The following is a 24,227-nucleotide window of genomic DNA, read 5'->3' as shown; positions in this document are numbered from 1 at the left end:
AGCTAAGTGTCAACAACGAATGAAGTGTGTGGCAATCCAGGCACGCCACCCACCTGTGACAGAGACCAAGTTGCGCCTTGGACTCCTCATTCACCTGAGAACCCATTTTTAGTGTGAAAGCAAGTCATTCTCAAATTTGAGGGTCTGCCTCAGAAGAAGAGACTCCATCTTCTACCCAGAGACATGATTCCAACTCTCTATCTGTGCTGGTGAGGCAACCACTCCCCACGGAACATTTTCTGTGCCTCAGCTACCCAGCTGCATTGAACCAGGAGTTGTTCTTCACTGGTGTACTCTTGTGTCCCAGCTCCCCAACTGCACTGCTGCCAACGACTGCTGCTAACTTCCTCTACTCAGATTAATCTCACATGGACACGTTCTTGCGCTGCACACCAAACAAATGCCGATCCGTGTCCCATTCGAAACGACAACATGCAGGTACAGCATGTAATCAAGAAACCTAATGGAATGCTACCCTTTATTATGAGAGGAATTAAACATAAAAGTAAGAATGTTATGTTTCAGTTATACACGCATTGGTGAGACCACATCTTGAATAGTGTGTGCAGATTTGGTCTCCTTATTTAAAAGAGGATGTAAATGTGTTGAAGGCGATTCAGAGGACATTTACTAAATTGAGATCTGGAAAGTACCGGTTGCCTTATGAAGAAAGATTGGACAGACTGGACTGATTTTCACTGGAATTTAGAGTGAGGGGTGACTCGATTGTATAAAGATCCTGAATGGTATTGAGAAGGTGGACATGGAAAGGATATTTCCTTGTGTAGTTGAGTCCAGAACTATGGGGAACTGTTTTAAAATTAGGGGTCACCTTTATAGGAAAGAGAAATATAGATTCAGGAGAAATATAGATTCCCTCACAACTGGGAGATAATTATTGCGGGTTATGAGATCTTTAAGGAAGGACAGGCACATTGGAAAAGGAATAAGATTATAAGTATTGATAAAGGATGCTATTATAGCATTATAAAGGGCATGTCAGAAAGGATGGACAGGCAGTAGAAACTCTGGGTAGAATTGAGAAGTTGAAAAAATCATGTCTGAACCTCCTGATCGCAGTGATAAAGGAGCATTAACACAGATCTGAGAAACTTGCTGCAAAAGAAGAGTTGTTACAATGGGAAGTTTTAATTTCCGCATAAACTGGAAATTGCAGAATTGGTAGTACATTTCTTGTGTTTTCCGGAGCAGTGTGTTCTTGCATCAATAGATTTAGTGATTAGTAATGGACCTGAATTTGTTAATCTTATCAATTGTTGACTGACCTTAAAAAGATTGAATTCAATGCCAGGTTTGTGAGGGGAGAGGGGTGGTGAGTCATGGCTCAGGCTTTTATGTTCTGATTAAGGTTTTCTGTTGACTAAAATTTGTCACAGTAGAATGGTGAAACAATTAGCTGATAAAATGGCTGATAAAACTGCATATAAATTTTGAGATGCATTCAAATAAATATTTGATGTAATACAAGAGCTGTGCATGCTGGTAATGGGCAAGAACTCCACCTGTGTAATTAACCTTGATCAACAAAAGAGGTAAGTGATAGCATGAATCTAAAAAGAAAGGGCTTGTACAAATACAAATAGTGGTCCCTTAGACTAGATGAGATAATGCAGACCAACAAAAAAAAGTGATGGCTTCCGAAAGGGAAGATGAGAAAAAACTTTCATGGGATATCATGAATATCATCAACAGTTTTTGCAAGTCTATTAAAAAAAGGGTGGCTAAGGATAATATGGTCCTTTAAAGAAAAAGGTAGCTGATATTTACGAATAAGAAACTGGTGTAATTTCTAAAAATTACTCTGTCAGTCTTCACATTAGAGGAAGAAGAGAAAATACCAGAGATATGAAGAAAAATGAATACATTGGCGGAACTTGCTACTTAATATGAATTTTAGAACGTACAAATGGAGAAAATATTGGACAGAATTTTCAGATTTGGTCTTAACTGCTTGAAATCACAAGTGAAGTGAAGGCCAACAGCTGCACACCACTTGTATCTAAATGTGTTTCAGACTGGTCTAGTTTCCCACTGACATGTCACAAGATTGGGATGGCTGCTTGATTCTGGCAAGAAGTGTTTTTAATGAGCATTCATGACATGGTGATGCATTCAAGTTGGGCTGCGCCATGGATCAGCAGGAAACCCAACTTGCCATCTGCCCGCCATGTAAATGGTGAGGGGAAAACGACAAACTGTTTTCCCCAGCGGGTTTCCGATTTATGGCACCTCTCCAAGTTTTTCTGACCCTGCCCACCATGAAACCTGCCACAGGCTGGATGGGAAAGTATTACCTATTGAGGTTGAAGAAAATCAAATCTCTACTACAATTTATTTCCACCCTAGGATATTAAATGAAGTAGGCATAGATGCTTTGGTCATGATCTTCTGAAGTTGTCTTGATTGAGCAATTGGAAAATTGGATTGAGAAATTGCCAATCTCATTCCATTAATAGAGTAATGAAGATAAAGCAGAAAATTATAGATGTATCAGCTGAATGTCTGTTGTTGAGAAATTGCTAGAATCTGTTATCAGGGGCAAAGTCACTGAGCATTTGAACAAAAATAATCTAATCAGCGAGAACTAGTATTGATTAGTCAGCTGTGACTCAGTTGGTAATATATTCGCCTCTGAATCAAAAGGTTCCAAGTTCATGTTGCACTCAAGTGCTTGAGCACAAAAATCAAGGCTGATACTCCAGTGCAGTACTGAAGGAGCATTGCACTGTTGGCAGTATCATCTTTTGGTTGAGATGTTAAAATGCGGCCCCATCTGCTTGCTCAGGTGGATATAAAAGATCCCACGGCACTATTTTGGAGAAGAGCAGGGGAGATTTCCTGGTGTCCTGGCCAATTATTATCCCTCAATCAACATCATAAAAATCAGATTGTTTAGGTGATTATCAAAGATGTTTATGGAAGTTTGTTGAGAGCAAATTGACTACTGCATTTCCTACAGCAGTGACATACTTCAAAAAAGTATTTTGAAACTCAGCAGGGGGCACGGAGAGGGAGTCAGGGAGTGTGAGAAGTGCTATATCAATTTTTTAACTGGTAATGCCTAATCAGTCTGGTTGCATATTTTTGAGGGGATCACTAACGTGATTGATAGTGCAGAGAATCAATATTCAAATGGGCTTCAATAAGGTTCCATCCAAAGAAGCTTTGGAAAAATGGAAGTGCATGGATTTGAAGACATTTTGATAAGGTTAGGAAATTAGTTAGGTGGGAAATAAAGTAGGAATATTGGCTAAGCACCATAGTTGACAAAAAGTGGCTAGTGATATCTCCCAAGGGCCTATAACTGGGCCTCCTGTTATGACGCAAAGGTTGCTCCCCTTTTGAAAAGCCACGCCGAATCCCTCAAAGAGGAATACCTTGCTTCGTAATTTGTTAAAAATGTACGGGAAGGTGTGAACGGTCTTTAGTCATTTTTAGAGGTTAACTAACAGAAATACCTGACACACACTTCAAGGGAACAACGAACAATTTAACTAACAGGGAACTTTAACGAAACAAATAACATACCAACAAAAATAAAATTCCATTGGAATACTGTTCAAATAAATACAAGGTCCATTCATTAACTTGATGCTTGGTCTTTGCTACAAATGTTGCAATCTGTGTACCCTGTATGTACCTGTATTATAAACCTCCAAGAACTGACACAAAACCAGCTTTTAAAGGAACCATACTTCACAAACTCAACTTTGCAACACTCTGCTTTTCATAATATTTATAAATGACTTGGTGAAGGACTGGAGAGCGATATGCTTGTGTTTGCTGATGACACTATGTTAGGTGGTACAATAAGTTGTATAAATGAAAGCAAGATTTTGCAAAAAAACATGGACAGGTTAATTTAGCAAAGCTGTGGCATATAGAGTTCAATCCATTTTGGACCTAAGACAGAATATTTTCTGAATGTTGAAAAATTGCTAAAAATGGAGCAACATAGGTTTAGAAATCCATATCCAGAAATTATTTTAAAAATAGTTACTTTGAATTTAAAGCACAGCAACAAACCAGGTGAACAAACTGGTCCACAACAATAGTTCTGCTTCAAACAAGCCTTTCCCACCTCTCGTTCTAACCCTATCATCCTAACAAAAACAACTTCCACTTGTAAAACACTTTTGAAAGAGTAAAGAGGTCAAATAGCACTTCATGGGGAGCATTGTTAATCTTTTAAAAAATTCATTCATGGGATTTGGGTGTCGCTGACTAGACAAACAATTTAGTGCTCATCCATAATTGCCCTTGAGAATGTGGTGGTGAACTGCCTTCTTGAACTGCTGCAGTCTGTGTGGTATTAGTAGAGGGAGGGAGGGAGTTCTGGGTTTATGACCCAGCCATGATTGGAAATGCTGGCGTTGGACTGGGGTAAGCACAGTAAAGCTTGTGGCTTGTGCTACCAAATAAACCTGTTGGACTTTAACCTGGTGTTGTGAGACCTCTTACTGTTATGACCCAGCAACAGTGAAGGAAGGGCAATATATTTCCTGATGTGAAGCTGCCACTGTTGGACTGGGGTGGGCACAGTAAGAAGCCTCAGGTTAAAGTCCAACAGGTTTATTTGGAATCACGAGCTTTCAGAGCGCTGCTCCTTCATCAGGTGAGAAACACCTCATGAGGGAGCAGCGCTCCGATAGCTCGTGATTCCAAATAAACCTGTTGGCCTTTAACTTGGTGTTGTGAGACTTCTTACAGTATATTTCATAGTCAGGATAGTGAATGGCTTGGAGGGGAACTTTCAGGTGGAGGGGTTCCCATGGGTCTATTGCCCTTGTTTTTCTAGTTCGTAATTGTCGTGAATTTGAAAGGAGTTAAGGAGCCTTGGTGAATATCTGCAATGCATCTTATAGATGGTACACATTGCTGCTACTGTGCATTGGTGGTGGAGGGAGTGAATGTTTGTGGATTGGGTGTTAGTCAGGCAGGTTGCTTTGTCCTGGGTGGTGTGAAGCCTTTTTAGTGTTGTTCGAGCTGCACTCATCTGGCAAGTGGAGAGTATTCCATCATACTCCTGACTTTTGCCTTTTAGATTGTGGACAGGCTTTAGAGACTCTTTAACACAAGATTCCGAGCCTCTGACTTTCTCTTATAGCTACAGTATTTATATGGCTCGCCCAGTTATGTTTCTGGTCTTTGTTGATAGTGGGGGATTCAGCGATGGTAATGCCATTGAATATCAAGGGGCGATTGTTAAATTCTCTCTTATTGGAGCTGGTCATTGCCTCACCATTGTGTGGTCCAAATGTTACTTGCCACTTGTCAGCCCAATCCTGGAAATTGTCCAGATCTTGCTGCATTTTGACATGGGCTGCTTCAGCATCTGAGGAGTCATGAATGGTGCTGAACATTGTGTAGTCATCTGTGAACATCCCCACCTGGCCTTTTGATTGCAGGAAGGCTGTTGGTGAAGCAGCTGAAGATGGTTGGGCCTAGGACATTACCCTGAGGAACTCCTGCAGTGATATCCAGGAAATAAGATGATTGACCTCCAGCAACCACAACTATCTTCCTTTGTGCTAGGTATGACTCCAACCAGCACAGCTTTGTCCCTGACTCCGATTGATTCCAGTTTTGCTAGGGCTCCTTGACGCCACACTCAGTCAAATGTTGCCTTCATGTCAAAGGTAGTTTGTCTCACCTCACCTCCAGAGTTCAGCTTTTTCATCCATGTTTGAACTAAGGCTGTAATGAAGTCAAGAGCTGTTTGATCTTGGTGGAACCCAAATTGAGTGTCCGTAAGCACTATAGATGACCCCTTCCATCACTTTACTGATGATCGAGAACAAACTGATAGAGTGGTAATTGGCCTGGTTAGGTTTGTTGTGCTTCTTATGGACACATCTAGGTAATTTTCCACTTTGCTGGGTAGATGTCAATGTTTTAGCTGTACTGCAACAGTTTGTTGGGTAGGAGCACAGCAAGTTTTGGAGCACAATCTTAAGTACAATTGCTATATCCATCTTGCCTCAATGGCCTTCTCCCGTTGCTTGTGGAGTGAATCAAATTGGCTGAAAAGTTGTATCTGTATGCTGGGGACCTCCAGAGGAGGCCGAGATGGATCATCCATTTGACATTTCTGGCTGAAGATTGCTGCACATGCTTCAGCCTTATCCTTTGCACTGATTTACTGGGCTTCTCCATCATTGAGAATGGGGAGATTTGTGGACCCTCCTCCTCCAGTGAGTTATTTAATTGTCCATCACCATTCACAACTGAATGAGGCAGGACCACATGTTGTAGAGTCACTTAGCTCTGTCTGTTACTTGCTGCTTATACCGGTTGGCACACAAAAAATCCTCCATTGTAGTTAACATGTTGACCAAGTTAACATCTCATTTTTAGATGCTGCTCCTGGCATGCCCTCCTGCACACTTCATTGAAGCAGGGTCCAAACCTCTGGCTTGGTGGTAATGCTAGAGTGGGAAATATGTCTGGACATGAGGTTACAAGTTGTAATTGTATGCAGTTCTACACTGCTGATGACTCATGGTGCCCAGTCTTGAGTTGCTAGATCGATTCGTAATCTATCCCATTTAGCACCGTTGTTGTGCGACACGATATGATGGAAGGTATCCTAGCCCATGGGAAGTTGAGGAACAGATGTAGAAATAATAGGGTTGTTGTAGTGGGAGACTTCAATTTTCCTCATATTGACTGGAAATCCCTTCGGGTTAAGGTATGGTGAGGAATTTACGTGTGTCCAGAAAGGCTTTTTGGAACAATATATGGATAGTCCGACTAGAGAGGGGGCTATACTGGACCTAGTATGCTGGGGGAATCACTACAGGCCACCTAACAGCCCACGGGAAGTGGAGGAACGGATATGTCAGGAGATTCTGGATATGTGCAGAAAAAATAGGGTTGTTGTAATGGGAGACTTCAATTTCCCTGGTATAGACTGGAAAGTGCTTAGGGCTGGGGGTCTGGACGGGGAGGAATTTGTAAAATGCGTACTGGAAGGTTCTTTGGAACAGTATGTAGATAGCCCAACTAGAGAGGGGGCTATACTGGACCTAGTTCTGGGAAATGAGCCCGGTCAGGTCGTCAAAGTTTCGGTAGGGGAACATGTGGCAAATAGTGACCACAACTCTGTTAACTTTAGGATAGTAATGGACAAGGACGAGTGTTGTCCTAAGGGTAGGGTGCTAAATTGGGGGAAGGCTAACTATAGCCGGATTAGGCAGGAATTGGTGGCCGTTGATTGGGAGAGGCTGTTCGGGGGTAAGTCCACGTCTGGCATGTGGGAGTCTTTTAAGGAACAGTTGATAACGCTGCAGGACAGGCATGTGTCTGTGAAAAGGAAGAATAGGAAAGGTAGGATTCGAGAGCCGTGGATAACCAGGGAAATTGAGGATCTGATCACAAAGAAAAGAGAGGCGTACGTTAGGTCCAGGCAACTGAAAACAGATGGAGCTCTGGAGGAATACAGAGAGAGTAGGAAAGAACTCAAACAGGGAGTTAGAAGGGCAAAAAGAGGTCACGAAATGTTCTTGGCAGACAGGATTAAGGAGAATCCTAAGGCATTTTATTCGTATGTTAGGAACAAAAGAGTTGTCAGGGAAAAAGTCGGACCTCTCCGGGACGAAGGAGGGGAATTATGCTTAGAACCCAAGGGAATAGGGGAGATCCTAAATGAATACTTTGCATCGGTATTCACGAAGGAGAGGGACTTGTTGACTGGGAGTGTCTCAGAGGGAGGTGTTGACCCGTTAGAGAGAATCTCCATTACAAGGGAGGAAGTGTTAGGTTTTTTAGGGAACATTAAAACTGACAAATCCCCAGGGCCTGATGGCATCTATCCTAGACTGCTCAGGGAGACAAGAGATTTAATTGCTGGGTCTCTGACGGAAATCTTTGTCTCTTCATTGGACACAGGTGAGGTCCCTGAGGATTGGAGGATAGTGAATGTGGTACCGTTATTTAAGAAGGGTAGCAGGGATAACCCGGGAAATTATAGGTCGGTGAGCTTGACGTCTGTGGTAGGGAAGTTGTTGGAGAGGATTCTTAGAGACAGGATGTATGTGCATTTAGAACGGAACAATCTCATTAGTGACAGACAGCATGGTTTTGTAAGAGGGAGGTCGTGCCTTACAAATTTGGTGGAGTTTTTTGAGGAAGCGACAAAAACGGTTGATGAAGGAAGGGCCGTGGATGTCGTCCATATGGATTTCAGTAAGGCATTTGACAAAGTCCCTCATGGCAGGTTGGTTAAGAAGGTTAAGGCTCATGGGATACAAGGAGAGGTGGCTAGATGGGTAGAAAACTGGCTTGGCTACAGGAGACAGAGGGTAGCAGTCGAAGGGTCTTTTTCCGGCTGGAGGTCTGTGACCAGTGGTGTTCTGCAGGGCTCTGTACTGGGACCTCTGCTATTTGTGATATATATAAATGATTTGGAAGAAGGTGTAACTGGTGTTATCAGCAAGTTTGCGGATGACACGAAGATGGCTGGACTTGTGGATAGCGATGAACATTGTCGGACAATACAGCAGGATATAGATAGGCTGGAAAATTGGGCGGAGAAATGGCAGATGGAATTTAATCCGGATAAATGCGAAGTGATGCATCTTGGAAGAACTAATGTTGGGTGGAGTTATACAATCAATGGCAGAGCCGTCAAGAGTATAGAAACACAGAGGGACCTAGGTGTGCAAGTCCACAAATCCTTGAAGGTGACAGCACAGGTGGAGAAGATGGTGAAGAAGGCATATGGTATGCTTGCCTTTATAGGACAGGGTATCGAGTATAAAAGCTGGAGTCTGATGTTGCAGCTGTATAGAACGCTGGTTAGGCCACATTTGGAGTACTGCGTCCAGTTCTGGTCGCCGCACTACCAGAAGGACGTGGAGGCTTTAGAGAGAGTGCAGAGAAGGTTTACCAGGATGTTGCCTGGTATGGAGGGTCTTAGCTATGAGGAGAGATTGGGTAAACTGGGCTTGTTCTCCCTGGAAAGACGGAGAATGAGGGCAGACCTAATAGAGGTGTTCAAAATTATGAAGCGTATAGATAGGGTGAACAGTGGGAAGCTTTTTCCCAGGTCGGAGGTGACGATCACGGGGGGTCACGGGCTCAAGGTGAGAGGGGCGAGGTATAACTTAGATATCAGAGGGACGTTTTTTACACAGAGAGTGGTGGGGGCCTGGAATGCGCTGCCAAGTAGGGTGGTGGAGGCAGACACTCTGGAATCGTTTAAGACTTACCTGGATAGTCACATGAGCAGTCTGGGAATGGAGGGATACAAACGAATGGTCTAGTTGGACCAATGAGCGGCACAGGCTTGGAGGGCCGAAGGGCCTGTTTCCTGTGCTGTACTGTTCTTTGTTCTTTAGTACCAGATAATGAGCCCGGCCAGGCCATCAAAGTTGCTGTGGGGAAACCTGTGGCGAACAGTGACCACAATTCCGTAAGCTTTCAGATACTGATGGAAAAGGACGAGTGTTGTCCTAGGGTTAAGGTGCTAAATTGGGGGAAGGCTAACTATAACCAGATTAGGCCGGATTTGGAGGCTGTTGCTTGGGAGAGGCTGTTTTGAGGGTAAGTCCACATTTGGCATGTGGGAATCGTTTATGGAGCAGTTGACAGGAATGCAGGACAGGCATGTGCCTATGAAAAGGAAGGACAGGAAAGGCAGGATTCAGGAACTGTGGATGACCAGGGAAATTGTGAGTCTAATCAAAAAGAAAAAGGATGCAAACATGAGGTTGAGGCAATTAAAAACAGATGAAGCATTTGAAGAATACAGGGAACGTGGAAAAGAGCTCAAACGGAGTTAGGAGGGCAAGAAGGGGTCACGAAGTGTCCTTGGCAGAGAGGATTAAGGAGAATCCCAAGGCATTTTATACATTTTTTAGGAACAAGAGGGTGGCTAGAGAAAGTGTTGGTCCACTTAAGGACAAAGGAAGGAAATTATGTGTAGAACCAAAGGAAGTGGGTGAGATCCATGATGAGTACTTTGCATCGGTGTTCACAAAGCAGAGGGACATGTCAATTGATGGTCTCTTGGAGGGATGTGCAAAGCCTTTAGAACAAGTCATCATTATGAGGGAGGAAGTGTTAGGTGAATTACAAAGCATTAAGGTAGACAAAACCCCAGGGCCAGATGGCATCTATCCCAGATTACTGAGGGAGACAAGAGATGAAATTGCTGGGCCTCCAACAGAAATCTTTGTTCCTTCGTTGGCCGCAGGTGAGGTACCAGAGGATTGGAGGGTAGTAAGGATAACCCGGGTAATTGTAGGCCAGTGAGCTTGACGTCAGTGATAGTGAAACTGTTGGAGAAGATCCTTAGGAATATGATCTATGCACATTTGGAAATGAATGGTCTTGTTAGCGACAGACAGCATGGCTTTGTACGTGGGAGGTCATGTCTCACTAATTTAATTGAGTTTTTTGAGGAGGTGACAAAAATGATTGACAGGGGAAGGGCTGTGGATATTGTCTACATGGACTTTAGTAAGGCATTTGACAAGGTCCCTCATGGCAGGCTGGTGAAAAAGATTAAATCTCATGGGATCAGGGGTGAACTAACTAGATGGATTCAGAACTGGCTTGGCCATAGAAGACAGAGGGTAACGGTGGAAGGGTTTTTTTTTTCTGAATGGTGGTCTGTAATTAGTGGTGTTCCGCAGGGATTAGTGCTGGGACCTCTGCTGTTTGTAATATATATAAATGACTTGGAAGAAAACATAGCTGGTCTGATTAGCAAGTTTGCAGATGATACTAAGATTGGCAGAGTTGTGGATAGTGATGAAGATTGTCAGAGAATACAGCAGGATATAGATAGACTGGAAAATTGGGCGGAGAAATGGCAGATGGAATTTAATCCGGACAAATGCATTTTGGTAGATTCAATTCAGGTCGGAGCTATGAAATAAATGGCAAAACAATCAGGAACATAGACACACAAAGATCTGGGAGTACAGGTCCACAGATCCTTAAAAGTGGCAACACAGTTGGAAAAGGTGGTGAAGAAAGCATATGGCATTCTTGCCGTCTTTGAACGGGGGATCGAGTATAAAAGTTGGCAAATTATATTACAGTTGTATAAAACGTTGGTTAGGCTGGAATACTGTGCCCAGTTCTGGTCACCACACTACCGGAAGGGTGCGGAGCCTTTGGAGAGAGTGCAGAAAAGGTTTACCAGGATGTTACCAGATATGAAGGGTATTAGCTATGAGGAGAGATTGAATAAACTGGGATTTTTTCTTCCTAGAAAGACGGAGGCTGAGTGGCGACCTGATAGAAGTTTGTAAAACTATGTGAGGTATAAATAAGGTGAACTGAGCCACTCTTGTTGATGGACATTAAGTCCCCTATCCAGAGTACATTCTGTGTCCTTGCCACACTCCTTCCTAATCATGTTTAACATGGAGGGGTACTGATTCATCAGCTGAGGGAAGTGATACATTGTAATTTGCAGGAGGGTTCCTTGCCCATGTTTAACCTGATACCACGAGACCTCATGGGGCCCAGTGTCGATATTGAGGACTCCCAGGGCCACGCCATCCCGATTGTCTACCATTGTGCTGCCTGCCACCTATGTTGGGTCTGTCTCGGCGGTGGAACAGGACATAGCCCGAATGGTAGTGATGGTGGAGTCTGGGATATGACCTGTAAAGAATGATTCCAAGAATATGACGATATCAGGCTGTTGCTCGACCAGTCTGTGAGGCAGCTCTTCCAATTTTGGCACAAGTCCCAGATGTTAGTAAGGATTTTGCAGGGTATGATAGGACCAAGCTTGTCATTGTTGTTTCTAGTGCCAAGGCTGATGCTGGATGTTCCGTTGCTTTCATTGTTTATTGACTTTCTAGCTGTTTGATACAACTGAATGGTTTGCTAGGGCACTTAAGAGTCAGCTGCATTGCTATCTATCTGAATATAAAAACAGATAGCAAAAGTTTCTACAAATATTTAAAATGAAAAAGAGTGGCTAAAGTAAACATTGGTCCTTTAGAAGATGAGAACGGGGATGTAATAACTGGAAATGAGAAAATGGCTGAGGCATTGAACAGGTATTTTGTGTCGATCTTCACAGTGGAATAACATGCCAAAAATTGATGATAGGAAGGCTATGGCAGGTGAGGACCTAGAAACTATCATTATCACAAATGAGGTAGTGTTGAGCAAGCTAATGGGGCTTAAGGTAGACAAGTCTCCTGGCCCCGATGGAATGCATCCCAGGGTATTAAAAGAGATGGTGGGGGAAATGTTCTAGTGGTAATTTACCAAAATTTGCTAGACTCTGTGGTGGTTCCTGCAGATTGGAAAACAGCAAATGTGATGCCACTGTTTAAAAAAGGAGGTCGACAAAAGGTGGGTAACTATAGGCCGGTTAGCTTAACTTCTGTAGTAGGGAAAATGCTTGAATCTATCATCAAGAAATAGCGAGACATCTGGATATAAATTTTCCCATTGGTAAGACACAGCATGGGTTCATGAAGGGCAGGTCATGTTTGACTAATTTGGCGGAATTCTTTGAGAACATTACATGTACAGTAGACAATGGGGAACCTGTGGATGTGGTGTATCTGGATTTCCAGAAGGCATTTGACAAGGTGCCGCACCAAAGACTCCAAATAAGATAAAGGTGCACGGTGTTAGGGGTAATGTATTAGCATGGATAGAGGAATGGTTAACTAACAGAAAGCAAAGAGTGGGGATATATGGGTGTTTTTCAGGTTTGCGATCAGTGACTAGTGGTGTACCTCAGGTATCAGTGCTGGGACCGCAATTGTTTACAATTTACATAGATGATTTGGAGTTGGGGACTAAGTGTAGTGTGTCAAAATTCACAGATGACACTAAGATGAATGGCAGAGCAAAGTGTGCAGAGGATGCTGAAAGTCTGCAAAGGGATATAGATAGCCTAAATGAGTGGGCGAGGGTCTGGCAGATGGTGTACAATGTTGGTAAATGTGAGGTCATCCATTTTGGTAGGAATAACAGCAAAATGGACTATTATTTAAGTCATAAAAAATTGCAGCATGCTGCTGTGCAGAGGGACCTGGGTGTCACAAAGAGTTGGTTTGCAGGTGCAGCAGGTAATTAAGAAGGCAAATTGAATTTTGTCCTTCATTGCTAGCGGGATGGAGTTTAAAAACAGCGAGGTTATGTTGCAGCTGTAAAAGGTGCTGGTGAAGCCACACCTGGAGTACTGTGTACAGTTTTGGTCTCCTTACTTGAGAAATGATATATTGGCACTGGAGGGGGTGCAGAGGAAATTCATTAGGTTGATTCCGGAGTTGAGAGGGTTGGCTTTTGAGGAGAGACTGAGTAGACTGGGGCTATACTCACTAGAATTCAGAAGAATGAGGGAAGGAATTAAGGGTTATGGTGAGTGGGCGAGTAAGTGGAGCTGAGTCCACGAAAAGATCAGCCATGATCTTATTGAATGGTGGAGCAGGCTCGAGGAGCCAGGTGGCTTATTCCTGCTTCTAGTTCTTATGTTCTTATATCTGGAGTCACATGTAGGCCAGACCAGATAAGGATCGCAAATTTCCTTACCTAAAGGACATCAGTGAACTAGGTGGGTTTTTATGACAATTGACAATAGTTTTGTGGCCACAATTAAATTTAATCATCAGTTAATTACTGATTTTTTTTGATTGATACAAGTTCCACAATCTGCTGTGGTAGGATGTAAGCTCAGTCTCTGGATTCTGAATCTAGTGACAATATTAGTATGCCGTCACCTTTTCATACCATCTCTCTTCCATCTCTCATGTTTAACTAGCTTCATCTTAAATGCAATTATGTCATTTGCCTTAACTACTTCCCATGATTGTTAATTCTACATTCATACTGCTCCTAGGTATTTGCCTGAACTATCTGTTAAATTTATATGTTTATGATCCCCAGTTTTGATCCATCCACAAATGGAAACATTTTCTCTATCTCTACCCTATCAAACTCTTACACAATATTAAAGACCTCTGTGAGATCATCACCCAGCTTTCTTTTTCCTGTAAAATAATGCCCTAACACCTCTAACCATTCCTGATGGGTATAACCTCCGAATTCCGCTATTTTCCTTGTAAATTATATTTACACTTTCCTATTGCCTTTGTTTACTTTTTTTATAATGAGACCAATAAAACTTCTATATACATTTAACGTAACTTCTATTTTTCCGTTCGTTTGGAACTGAGCCCCAATACTTGGTTTCCATATTTTATAGCCTTATTAACCTACTTTATGGCTTTTGGTGATTTGTTTATCGAGAGGTGGATAAAAAAACAGGTTACACGTGTCACAAAATGGTAGGATGCTATTAAAATGAATTCTTTTTTTCACAAGTAAAATCAAATTGCCACACATTTTATAAACCTTGTTTGGGCAGCACCTAAGAGAAGGGAAAGCCTGGGGAATAGGCTGTTCTTTGCAATTGAATTAGTAGTCAGAGTGCTGTGAGCCAGGAAGCAGTTTAGATATAGGTAAGAGTATACATTTTCTCTCCCAAAATTGGTACTTAATTTTTCTAGATAATTGTGATAAGTAATTATTAATTTTAATAAAATAACATTTATTTCTTCTTTAGAAACTTAACATAGGTACGACAGTAGTCAATTCACCCCTTCCAGTTCTATTGTTTAGTTAAATCATGACAGCTCTATATCTTAATTTTGTCAGTCGCCTCTCAGGAAGGATTTAGAATCATAGAATCCCTACAGTGCAGAAAATGGGCATTCGGCCCATCGAGCCTGCACCGACAACAATCTTACCCAGGCCCTATCCCTGTAAGCCTACTCATTTACCCTGCCAATCCCCCTGACACGAAGGGGCACTTAAGCATGGCCAGTCCACCTAACCTGCACACCTTTGGAGTGTGGGAGAAAACTGGAGCACCCAGAGGAAAGCCGCTTAGACATAGGGAAAATGTGCAAACTCCATACAGTCACCCGAGGCCAGAATGGAACCCAGGTCCCTGATGCCGTGTGGCAGCAGTGCTAACCACTGTGTCACCATGCAGCCCAAAAAAACCTTATTTTTTCAACTTCCATCATTTATTCATTTGTTGGCATTGTGCAGCTTCACCAGATTGATACTAGGCTAAATATTTAAATTATGATGACAGGCTATGTAGACTAGCTTGTATTGTCTTAGTGATTACAAATGATTAAACTAAGATGGTCAACATTGTTAAAGTATTTGCTGGGCCACATAGAACCTATTTCCTCAGGTATGAGAATTCAAACAAAGAGCATTATCTTAAAATCAAGAAGAATGTCAAGAAGCACTTCTTCACACGAAAAGTAATGAATTCAATCACAGAATCTTTAGAGTAGAGAAGGAGGTCAGTCGACCTGTCAAGCCTGCACTAGCTCTCTGAAAGAGCATTCTCCCCTGCCCTATCCCCTTAACTGTGCACATTCTTCCTTTTCAGGCAGCAATCCAATTCCCTTTTGAATACATCGACTGAATCTGCCTCCACCTCAGGAAATTTATTCCAGACCCTAACCACCGTCAGAGTGGAAATTCTTTTCCTTCGACTCGTTTTGCCCATTTGTTTGAATCTGTGCCCTTCAGTTTTTGATATCCTCTTGAGAAGTCATAGAGGTTTACAGCATGGAAGGCCCTTCAACCCAACTTGTCCATGTCACCCAGTTTGTAGCACTGAGCTAGTCCCAATTGCCCGCATTTGGCCCATATCCCTCTATATCAATCTTATCCATGTAACTGTTTAAATGCTTCTTAAAAGGCAAATTTGTATCTGCGTCTAATACTGCCTCTGGCAGCTCATTCCAGACACTCGCCATCCTTTGAGTGAAACAATTGTCCCTCTGGACCCTTTTGTATTTCTCCCCTCTCACCTTAAACCTATGCCCTCTATGCCCCTACTTTTGGGAAAAGATGTTGATTATCTACCTCATCTATGCCCCTCATTATTTTATAGACTTCTATAAGATCACTCCTCAGCCTCCTATGCTCCAGGAAAAATAGTCCCAGCCTATCCAGCCTCTTCTTATAACGCAAACCATCAAGTCCCAGGAGCATCCTAGTAAATCTTTTCTACACTCTTTCTAGTTTAATAATATCCTTTCTGTAATAGGGTGACCAGAACTGTACACAGTATTCCAAATGTGGCCTTACTAATGTCTTGTACAACTTTAACAAGACGTCCCAACTCCTGTATTCAAAGTTCTGACCGATAAAACCAAGCATGCCGAAAGCTTTCTTCACCACCTTGTCCACCTGCGACTCCACTTTCAAGGAGTTATGAACCTGTACTCCTAGATCTCTTTGTTTTATAACTCTCCCCAATGCCCTACCATTAACAATGTAGGTCCTGCCCCTATTTGATCTGCCAAAATGCATCACCTCAAATTTATCTGAATTAAACTCCAAGAAGGAATGGAAATATGGAATTCTCTTGTTCTTCGGGCGGTGCATTGGCACAGTGGCTAGCACTGCTGCCTCACAGCACCAGGGACCCAGGTTCGATTCTGGCCTTGGGTGACTGTCTGTGTGGAGTTTGCATATTCTCCCCATGTCGGTGTGGGTTTACTCTGGGTGCTTCGGTTTCTTCCCACAGTCCAAAGATGCGTATGTTAGATGGATTGGTCATGCTGAATTGCCCCTTACTATCCAAAGATTTGTACGTTAGGTGGATTAGCCATGGTAAACGTGCAGGGCTATGGGGATAGGACAGGATAAGATACTTTTCCGGAGAGTTGATACAGATTCGATGGGCCAAATGATGTCCTTTTGCCTATCAGATGGGCTGATTTCAAATAACGTGGCAAAACTCAAAAATCCCAATCACAAGGGATGGAGTATTAGAGAAACACGAGGGCTAAAGGCAGACAAGTCGTCAGGACCCAATGAACTGCATGCTACGATTTTAATGGAAGTGGCTTTAGAAATAGTGGACTTGTTGGTTGAAACTTTTCCTAACTTGCTAAATTCTGGGAGGGTACAAGAAGATTGGAAGACAGTCAATGTGTCTCCTTTGTTCAAAAAGGGAGAAAGGCAGAAGGCAGGGAACTATCGGCCTGTTAGCTTAGCATTTATTATTGGCAAGATGCTGTAGTCAATAATTACAGAGGAAATAGCTCATCAGTTAGGAAAGCTGAACCTCAGCCGAGTCAACATGGTTTTATGAAAGGTAAATCATATTTGACAAATTTGCTCAAATTCTTTGAGGATGTAACAGGGAGAGTAGATAGAGGGGAACCTGTAGAGGTAGTGGAGGTGGATAAATATTTGATAGATTGAGGAATAGAGGGCTATGGAGAAATGGCACTGAAAAGGAATTAAGGCTGGCATAGATCAGCCGTGATTGTACTGAGTGTTGGGGCAGGTTTGAAAGGCCTGGTGGCCCACTCCTGCTTCTATTTCTTGTGTTCTTGTGCAATTAGGTATTCTATGTTTCTAAAAAATGCACTGAGGCTAATTCTCTCCCAAAGGCTGCCTGTTTTAATAACCTACGTGTATTTTCTGTCATTCTCACTCAGAGGGTAACTTATTTCCACGATCCTGCTCAAAATTAGGAACAATTACAGCAAATAATGTCCGAGGAATTGAGGTAGTCAGTGACTATCAACACCTCATCATTCTTCTAACTGGAATTTTTCTGGTTTAGAACAGATTTTCTTTTTTCTAACCAAGTTATTTCTGAGACCCAGGGTCAACATGTTGAAAGATGGCTGTGTGAGTATTGGGAGATGGCAGTAAAAGCCAAGAGTTCCTCAAAGGGAGAGAGAGGATCCTTAGAGCTATTTCTTCTCCCTCCAGTTAGCCCCTGAGATTTACTTTTTAAAAGTCTCAATTTTCGCCAAGGCCTTCAGTGCGAGATTCCATTCCAATCTTGTTGTATATCTGTCCCTTTTTAAGGTCTCTTGCCATTTTGTCTCTGTTGCTACACTGATATTTACACTGTGGCACTGCTAGGGTTTTCTTGCTCATTCAGACGGGCTGTCTCTTGAAGGTGGTAATTTCAGCAGAAGTCCATCATTCATAGGAAAATGGTTTGACCTTGGGTAAATACAAGGAGAGGAGTTGAAGTACTATCCTGTAGGAACTTCTTCCAGACAGGATAATCCTCTTCAAGCTATTCTTAACCAGTGTATCCTTTATGGTTCATCGGGACCTTAGTAAGAAATCTCACAACACCAGGTTAAAGTCCAACAGGTTTATTTGGTAGCACAAGCCACAAGCTTTCAGAGCACTGCCCCTTCATCACGTGAGTGGGAGTGAGAACTCCCACTCACCTGATGAAGGGGCAGTGCTCCGAAAGCTTGTGGCTTGTGCTACCAAATAAATCTATTGGACTTTAACCTGGTGTTGTGAGACTTCTTACTGTGCTTACCCCAGTCCAACGCCGATATCTCCACATTATTGGGACCTGCCATCAACATTCAAATGAACGCTCAATGGTACAATAATTTCCTTTCTTCTGATACTTTCATAACACTCACTAGACGACCCAAGAATCTACTCACTGTTTAGTAGCATCAAAGTGATGTGCATGCAGAAAAACTTTTAGTTTTCTTGTATCTAATAATGTGAAGTTTACTTACCAGCTTTCATAGGCTTTTGCTGACCCTACTGTTCCTTGTGTTTTGCCATAAATTCTTAATACTCAATATTCTTGTATAATGAGATCGAAATGAAAAAAAAATGAGTAATATCTTTTTCTAATTACTTAGGTTGTTATATTGTTCAGTCTTTGGCACCCTCCCCATGTTTATTGAAGTAAAGTTGTCTTTTGAGATGCTTCAAATGGCCGGAGAGGCAGTTAAGCCAATTCTTCATTTTCTTGCAGTTGTTAGTCTGCCTCGATAAAAAGTCTGAGGTTTGTCTGTTTTGTGCACTTGTTCTGTAGTCTTCCACTGGATCAGCATCCATACAATGGTGAACAAGGGATGATGCTTCTAATCTGATATTGAAAAGATTACGTGAAATGGTATGACTCAGATGCGATTGAATTTTTGTGATTATCCATGAGATGAAGCATCCCCATAAAATTGGTGTATTATGATCATTCCTAGCTAAGATTTATATGTAACTAAGATTAATTAAATATATCTAGGCTGAGTGTAAAAAGGTTGAATTATGTTTGCATTTATGCCTGATCTGCAGCTGAATAAAATCATCATCTTGCTATTGTTTGGAGATAACTAGGTACAAATCTTTCTTTTGCTATCCTACCATTGCAAACAGAATCTTTAAAATTTGAATTTAACGGTACATATTGATGTTTGAGAAGCAAATATTTACCCATTTTAACAAATGCAGAAAATGAAACTTGTGCAGCTTTCAGGTCAAGAAAGATAATCATAGGTTTTAAACTGAAGTAAATAGTGGCAGTGAAAGCAGTGCTGGTACAAGTTGGAAGTCCTCTTCATCTTTCCCCACTCTGGTAATCCAGTGCTTTTGCTTGCATTTTTCTAATATGTTGTTTCTTGGATCTCTGTCAAAAAGTTAACATGTATATAAAAATAAGAAAGCTGCATAGCTTTTGTATTTGATTTAAAACTTTTCTACTGAGTGTGATGGCTGCAGGAAAGCAACACCTAAAACTTGCATTGTTCTTTTATATCAGGCATTAATTTATATCTGTTTGTTACAACCTGTGAAAAGTTGATTGACAAATTTCATTGTGGCATGACACACTGGAAATAACAAATATTTCTGTTTTTGCAGTTCTGCAATAGTGGATTATGGTACAAGTAGGTATGGCCTTGTTTCAATGCTTTAATCACTTTTGCACAACAGAAATTCCACCAAGAAGTGACAAGTGCATTGAGGGTTAAGAATATGATTCTTTAAAAGCTGTTAAGAAGAATGGCAATTCTTTGGATAAGAGTTTGACTTTCCAATAGATGGCAGACTTTCATTCTGACAATATGAAGATCTTGTAAACTGTAATAGCAGTTACTTGAGCTGAAGTTCCTACATAGACAAAATTGAGGAAATATTTTTTATGAACAGGAGTGGACTATTTTGCACTTAGAAGCTGTCATGTCGCTTAACTGGATTATGGCTGATTAGTTTACAGCGAAATACATTGTGTGTGTGTTTCATTGAGCGTTTCTAATGGAATGCACAAACAATATGATTGGTAACCTGGTTTAGTAAGAGACAAAATCATATTGGGTGTTCAATGGTGGAGTAAAACATTATTGATTATTACTTCTGAGCTCCCCAGATTGGAAGGGAATCTGTTTTGGAACTTTACAGCAAGGGTTTGCACGGCTATTGCTCATTAGCGCTAACTTCTTCTGGGCAATTGTGCTGTGAACCAAGCAAAAATGTGATGTAAATTGCTAACTTTGGATGGTTATGCGAGGGTTACATAACCCCCCACAACCCAACTCCCTAGATGAGCCCCTCACCACCACCATACTTTTCCCCACCTTCCAGACCCTCTCGAATGATTCCACCTCTGGTGGACTCGATGCAACTGCGAGGAGCCTTTTGATGCAGGCCCCCTGTAGCTCCAGCGATTAGCGCAGTTTTTCAGATCAGGTAAGTGCACATTTAAGTCTCCTAATTCACCTCCGGGCAACGGAGATCTCCTGATCACCTGCGAGGGATAGCCACTGTTCAGACAGCATGCTAAATTTGAAAATAATCCAAGAGTGACATCACAGCAAACTGGTTGGTGAAAAACTGATATTAGAACTGTGTCTAAGTAGCTTGTATTTTATTGATTCAAGTTTCAAGTCCTTTCATTTCTTCCCATTCGGAAAGTTTTGCGCATCTCCAGGATTCACTGTTGGATCTTGCACTTGCACCAGATAAGTATTCACTTCACTGAAACCATCCCAATCCTGTCACTAAACACAAGGCAGTGTTTGCACAGATGGATGGACCTCCAATTCCATCCACCTCTGAAGCTAAAAGAAACATTATTTATTGGGAAAAGTGTTATTTATTATCTCTGTCTAGATTGTTCTAGTCTAAAGGCGTAAATTTTACATTTAAGACATGTCAGGTGAGGACAGCCGAATGTGTGGCTTGTCACATGAGGGGAGTTTTAGATGTTACCGGTGGCATGTGCAGGAAGAGCTCCCAGCTGCAGCAACTGGAGCTCCAGGTTTCGGAGTTTGAACAGCGGCTGGAGACACTGTGGCACATCTACAAGAGAGTTATGTGGATGGCACATTTAGAGAGGTGGTCACACCACAGCTCAAGAGGGAAAAAGGGAATGGGTGACCACTAAGCAATCCAGAAAGAAGAGGCCGGTAGTGCAGAAGTCCCTTGGAGTCCTGTCCTCAAATCGGTATTCCATATTGGAAGCTGATGAGGGTGCTGGTACCTCAGAGGAGTGCAGTCAGAGCCAAGCCTCTGGCACAAAAAGCAACTTGACTGTGGGGGATGGGGGAAAGAGGAAGTGGGGGAGGAAAAAGAAAGAACAATAGTCATAGGGGATTCATTAGTCAGGGAGCAGCCAGGTGTTTCTGCAGCTGAAGACATGAGTCCAGGATGTTTTGATTTGATTTGATTTTATTGTCACATATATTAGCATACAGTGAAAAGTATTGTTTCTTGCGCACTTTACAGACGGAGCATACCGTTCATAGAAAAGGAAACAAACGGTGTGGTCTGTCTGTATGACGTGCAAGAAAAAATACTTTTCACTGTTGTGATGCCTTCCTGGTGCCAGGAACAGGGATGTCAATATATGGCTGCAGGGCATCCTGAAAGGGAAGGGTGATAAGCCATGGTACATGTTGGTACCAACGATATAGGTAAATTGAAGAGTGAGGTCTTGCATCAAGAATTCAGGGAGCTAGGCAGTAGATTAAAAAGCAGGACCTCTTCAGGTTGGTGAAGAAGGCATATGGTATGTTTGCCTTTATAGGACGGGGTATAGAGTATAAAAGCTGGAGTCTGATGATGCAGCTGTATAGAACGCTGGTTAGGCCGCATTTGGAGTACTGCGTCCAGTTCTGGTCGCCGCACTACCAGAAGGACGTGGAGGCATTGGAGAGAGTGCAGAGAAGGTTTACCAGGATGTTGCCTGGTATGGAGGGTCTTAGCTATGAGGAGAGATTGGGTAGACTGGGGTTGTTCTCCTTGGAAAGACGGAGAATGAGGGGAGATCTAATAGAGGTATACAAGATTATGAAGGGTATAGATAGGGTGAACAGTGGGAAGCTTTTTCCCAGGTCGGAGGTGACGATCACGAGGGGTCACGGGCTCAAGCTGAGAGGGGCGAAGTATAACTCAGACATCAGAGGGACGTTTTTTACACAGAGGGTAGTGGGGGCCTGGAATGCGCTGCCAAGTAGGGTGGTGGAGGCAGGCACGCTGACATCGTTTAAGACTTACCTGGATAGTCACATGAGCAGCCTGGGAATGGAGGGATACAAACGATTGGTCTAGTTGGACCAAGGAGCGGCACAGGCTTGGAGGGTCGGAGGGCCTGTTTCCTGTGCTGTACTGTTCTTTGTTCTTTGTTCTTTGTACTCCCAGTGCCCTGCACTAGCGAGTGTAGAAATAGGAAAAAGAGCAGAAGAATGCTAAACTCAAGAGTTTGTGCAGGAGAAAAACTTTTAGATTCCTGCATCACTGGGACTGTTCCTGGGGAGGGTGAGACATGTACAAGTGAGACAGTCTGTGCCTGAACCACGTTGGGGCCAATATCCTTGTGGGTAGGTTAGCTAGTGCTGTTGGGAGGAGTTTAAGCTAGTCTGGCAAGGAGAGGCTACAGAACATTAGTAAAATAGAGACACGTCATGCTATAGTAAAGGAAGCAAGTCAGAGTGAATTTAGCAATGTTGAGCGTCAAGAGAGTAAAGAAGGCTGGATGGTCTTTAATGCTAGGAATGTAATAGGTAAGACTGATGAGTTAAATACATAGATTGAAACATGGAAATGTGATATTGTTGCCATCACAGAGACATGGTTGAGGGAAGGGCAGAACTGGCAACTCAACATTCCAGGATATAGGATATTAAGGCGAAACAGAGGAGGGTGTAAGAAGGAAAGTGGTTTTGCACTATTAATTAAGGAGTCAATTACTGCAAGAAGGAGAGATGATATCTTGGAAGGGTTTTAAAATGAGGCTTTGTGGTTAGAACTTAGGAATATAAAGGGGGTACCCACATTACTGTGAGTATATTATAGGCCCCAAGGAGTCAATGGAAAATAGAGGAGCAGATATGTAGACAATTCAGTGAGGTGTGTAAGAATAGTAATCAGATAATTATACTAGAGGACTTCAACTTCCCGAACACATATTTGGCATAATCATAGATCATAGAAACCCTACAGTGCAGAAACAGGCCATTCGGCCCATCAAGTCTGCACCGACCACAATCCCACCCAGGCCCTACTCCCATATCCCTACACATATTACCCGCTAATCCCTCTAACCTACGCATCTCCGGACACTAAGGGGCAATTTTAGCATGGCCAATCAACCTAACCCGCACATCTTTGGACTGTGGGAGGAAACCGGAGCACCCGGAGGAAACCCACGCAGACACGAGGAGAATGTGCAAACTCCACACAGACAGTGACCCAAGCCGGGAATCGAATCCAGGACCCTGGAGCTGTGAAGCAGCAGTGCTAACCAATGTGCTACCGTGCCGCCCCATGGTAGTGTAAAGGGTTTAGAGGAGGCAGATTTCTTGAAATTATTCAAGGGAGTTTTTTGTATGAATATATAGAAGGCCCAACAAGGGATGAACTCATGCTGGATCTAGTTCTGGGGAATGAAGCCAGACAAGTGTTCAGTGTGGCAGTGGGGGAGCATTTTATTGATAGCGATCAATTGATTGATAAGGACAGCCATAGTATTAGAAGGGAGAAGGGAGAGAAATTTATCGAGTGTATTCAGGAGGAATTTCTCATTCAGTATGTGGATGGCCTGACTAGAGAGGGGGCAAAGCTTGACCTCCTCTTGAGAAATAAGGAAGGGCAGTTGACAGAAGTGTTAGTGAGGGATCACTTTGGGACCAGTGACCATAATTCTATTAGTTTTAAGAAAGCTATGGAGAATGATAGGTCTGGCCCAAAAGTTAAAATTCTGAATTGGGGCAAGGCCAATTTTGATGGTATCAGGCAGGAACTTTCAACAGTTAATTGGGGGAGTTTGTGGGAAGGCAAAGGGATGCCTGGTAAGTGGGAGGCTTTCAAAAGTGTGTTAACCAAGATTCAGGGTAAGCACATTCCTCTTAGAGTGAAGGGCAAGGCTGGTAGAAGTAGGGAACCTGAATGACTCGGGATATTGAGGCCCT

The 24,227-nt window shown here is 42.6% G+C and overlaps 1 protein-coding gene across 3 annotated transcripts in view; it reads left to right on the top strand.

Moving 5' to 3' along the window:
* Positions 1-24,227, top strand: part of abcc4 (ATP binding cassette subfamily C member 4 (PEL blood group)) — a 370,665-nt gene that overhangs the window by 150,959 nt on the left and 195,479 nt on the right. The gene's annotated exons all lie outside the window — the stretch shown is intronic.

This window comes from Mustelus asterias, chromosome 10 (assembly GCF_964213995.1).
Source record: "Mustelus asterias chromosome 10, sMusAst1.hap1.1, whole genome shotgun sequence".
NCBI classification, from domain to species: Eukaryota; Metazoa; Chordata; class Chondrichthyes; order Carcharhiniformes; family Triakidae; genus Mustelus; species Mustelus asterias.
This window is presented reverse-complemented; position numbering and strand designations above follow the sequence as displayed.